Source organism: Saimiri boliviensis, chromosome 8 (genome assembly GCF_048565385.1).
Source record: "Saimiri boliviensis isolate mSaiBol1 chromosome 8, mSaiBol1.pri, whole genome shotgun sequence".
In the NCBI taxonomy this organism is placed as follows: Eukaryota; Metazoa; Chordata; class Mammalia; order Primates; family Cebidae; genus Saimiri; species Saimiri boliviensis.
Window position 1 is genome coordinate 47,907,219 of NC_133456.1, and position 3,806 is coordinate 47,911,024.

The 3,806-nt window shown below is 40.3% G+C and overlaps 1 pseudogene; it reads right to left on the minus strand.

The window, feature by feature from the left end:
• Positions 1 to 963: 963 nt before the first annotated feature.
• Positions 964 to 2,353, minus strand: LOC101033548 (COP9 signalosome complex subunit 4-like; annotated as a pseudogene).
• Between the last annotated feature and the right edge of the window lie 1,453 nt (positions 2,354 to 3,806).

Genomic DNA, 3,806 nt, shown 5'->3' on the forward strand with positions numbered 1-3,806 from the left:
GGCATTCCTCACGTAACAACTGACTAGTTTCCATTGTTCATAGTTCCATTTGAGATGCAACTTTAGCTGCTGACCAATTTCATTCGTTTAAAAAAGCAGGTGCCTCTAGCTAGATTTAATCATCTTTAAAGGGACAATGCTATTTATCCAGATAATTACTCTACCAAAGGTGTGGCAAGTTTATAATAGTATCTTGTCCACAGCCATCAACACTGTGGTCCCTAAATGACCTGCTCAACTATATCATCGACACAGTTCACAGCAGTGTCCTGTGATTTACATGAAAGATGAAAAACGTTTGAGAAGGCCTGAAGCAGCCCTCAAAATGTTACCTGAATTGAGAAACCTGCACCTTTCTGGTGTTGAAAGCCAATAAAATATTTTTTTCTTTTTTTTTTTTTAAATTTTACTTTAGGTTCTGGGGTACATGTGCAGGTCACGCAGGGTTGGTGCATAGGGCACACTATATCTGACATTTCTCCCCATGTTATCCCTCCCAACCCGTCCCGTCCCCCACTGTCCCTCTCCTACTTCCAGTGTGTGATGCTCCCCTCCCTGAGTCCACGTGTTCTCATTGTTCAACACCCGCCTGTGAGTGAGAACATGCGGTGTTTGGTTTTCTGTCTTTCTGTCAGTTTGCTGAGAATGATGGTTTCCAGATTCATCCAAGTCCCTACAAAGGACACAAACTCATCATTCTTTATGGCTGCATAGTATTCCATCAGGTATATATGCCACATTTTCTTTTTTTTTTAACTAAAAATAAAAGTACTACTTTTATTTGGCTCATTTCTTTATTTATTAGAATAAACACATTTGTAGAGGCACAAGGCACTTAAGTTTTACATGACTACAAAGTTATCACAAATCTCAAACTTTTTAGCCACAGATATTTCACCTACTCTGTATAAAGAAAAAGCTTTCAAAACATCTGAGTTAGCTTAATACACAGAAACCCTGAAATAGACAGGAACTACATATTTTTAAATGCTTGTACTTCCTGCTCTAATAATGTCTTCTTTAAACGGAATCCAGCATAAAAGGGATTGAAATGTGTAAGGTCATGATGCAAATGCTTTGGAGATAGTGAAACTGATCTGCACAACATGGAAAAAGATGTCATGTGCACAGAAGTTCTGCAAGGATTCACTGAGCCATCTGGGCTTCCATGGCTTGTGCTGTCCGTTCTGGTGCTGATTTTCTCCAAAAGGTTATTCACTTGGAAACAAAGTGATTGGATCTGCTTGTCCCATGTTGGCAGGGCTTCTCATGTTTCAAAATGAACTATGCCATCAATCTGGTCAATAAATCCATTCATACGTCCTGTTATCATTTGAGATGCTATCTTTTCCACCTTAGCCGCAGGAATCTCTAAAAGAGCTCCAAGTTCTTCAAAGGTAATATTATTATATAATTTACTTGCAGACAACAAATTGTGTTCAATAACAGCTCTGTCCAAGATGCTGGAAACATCACCTGTAGTTGCTTTTTGGTGAGGCATCAGCATGGCAGCGAATTCTTGAAGCTGATTTTCTCTGATGATCCTATCCAGGTACATTTTCTCTAGGATCCCATAGGCAGCAAGTTGCTGGCACCTTTCATCCTTAAAAAGAGTAGCTAGCATCCGAGAACGCTGCTGTCCTGCTGATGCTGAGATGATACAGTGCAAAGCATGTTTTAAGGCCTCTAGTCTTTCACTTTCATGGACTATTGTCTTGTAAGAGAGCTCATTGTACCTTTGTGCAGCTTCAGTGAATTTTCTTCTCTAATCAAGAATAGTGCGTAGCATACCTTATAATGTATCTGTAACTGTTCATTGGTTGATTCATTCTGAAGCAATGATGCTCGACTTATGTAAGCCTCCGCCTGGACTGGATCATGCTCCTCCAGATATAGCCTAGCAATCTTCAAGTAAGTCTCCAGTTTATAATCTACATTGTACTGTTTTTGTCCTGTTTCCAAACGAATTCCCACACTTGGGCTGCATTTCTCCATATTCCTCTTCTTTCTCATATATGGACGCAAGATGCTGTCTTATGGAAGCAACCTGCTCCTCAAATGAAATGACTCTAGGCTGGATCTTTTCCGAGGTGAAGTGATAGATTTCTTTGGCTGTGCTATCAGGCAGGTTAGGGAGATGTGTGCAAAAGTCAGTCAGCAACTGCCTCCAGATCACAAGACTGACATTCTCATTCACCATTGCTTCCGCAAAAGCTTTCAAAGCTTCTAGTTGTTCTGCTCCAGATAACTGAATGGCTTTTTCCAGGATCTGACGATACTTGCCCTCCAGATCTTTATGAGAACCACTCAAATTCATGAGCTGGGCCAAATCCTGTCACACGGCTGCCGCCATCTTTCTCCCAGCTCAGTGGTGGATGTGGGGCCTCTCGTGCTACATTTTCCTTGTCCAGTCTATCATCGATGGGCATTTGGGTTGGTTCCAGGTCTTTGCTATTGTACACAGGGCCACAATGAACATACGTGTGCCTGTGTCTTTATAGTAGAATGATTTATAGTTCTTTGGGTATACGCCCAGTAATGGGATTGCTGGCTCAGATGGAATTTCTATTTCTAGATCCTAAAAAAATCGCCAGGCTGTCTTCCACAATGGTTCAACTAATTTACACATATTTTCTAACTCTGCCCTTCTATTATCAACATCTCACCTGGAAAAGCAAGTTAGGTTTCGAGAGAACCATAAAATTTTAGGGTAGAGTTAAGATGCAGAAAATAAGAAGAATGGTCATTGATTAAATGCTCTTCTGTTCCGTGATGACTTTTCTCCTTACTCTGAATATTAAACTGGCCAGATCAGGTTAATACAGGTTGCCATCAAATGGCAAAAAGAGAAAGAAAACTTCAGTGAGTTATGTATGCGCAATGACAGTATGGGACTTGGTGAAACACTTCTGATTTTGGTCCACAGTGACACTTTTGGTTTGGGTAGGAACTTTGTTTCTCCCTCTGTCTTTTATTCATGACCTTCGTCTAACACTTTTAGGTGAATTCTGGTTAAAATAAATATCAAAAGAACATATAGCTTAAGAGAAATACATCTTAAAAAGACAAGGAGTCCTTGAAGCCAACCTCTATCTCCTCTAGGTTTAGGGATTTTTTTTTTCAATTCAGTTGCTCCTCTATTTTTTGTTTCTGTATTTTTATAATGGCAGCTCAGTATTAGCAACTACATTTACAGAGAAAAAGACAAGATTTTCTCACATGAATTAGCACCTACCTTGCAAAAGATGTTCCACTCATCATGGCAGAACAAACAGCAACCTGATTCTTGCCCAGGCCTCTCAGATTATGATGTGAATAAAAAACTAAGGTAGAAGGATGAATGTGAGTATATTCAAGAAAATGGAAAGCAGGCAAGGGATAGACCAATTTCCGCCTAAGAGGTCTGAGAAAGCTAAATAAGACAAGATTTAAAGGTGGAATTTGTGATTCCAGCAGTTTGGGAGGCTGAGACAGGTGGATTAACTGAGCCCAGGAGTTAGAGACTAGTCTGGGCAATATGTCAAAACCTTATCTCTACAAACATAATACATAAAGTAAGCCAAGTATGATGGCACATACCTGTAGTCCCAGCCACTCAAGAGGCTGAGGTGGGAGAATCACCAGAGCCCAGGAAGTCCAGGCTACGGTGAGACATGCTCATGCCACTGCACTCCAGCCTAGGTGACAGAGTATGACCCTGTCTCAAAAATAGACAGAGTGGAAAAGAGAAACCTTTGGCAGAGAGAGGGGACATAAAAAAAAAACTCCTCAATCAGTATTTGTCCAATTAACTAAAAAAATTGAGT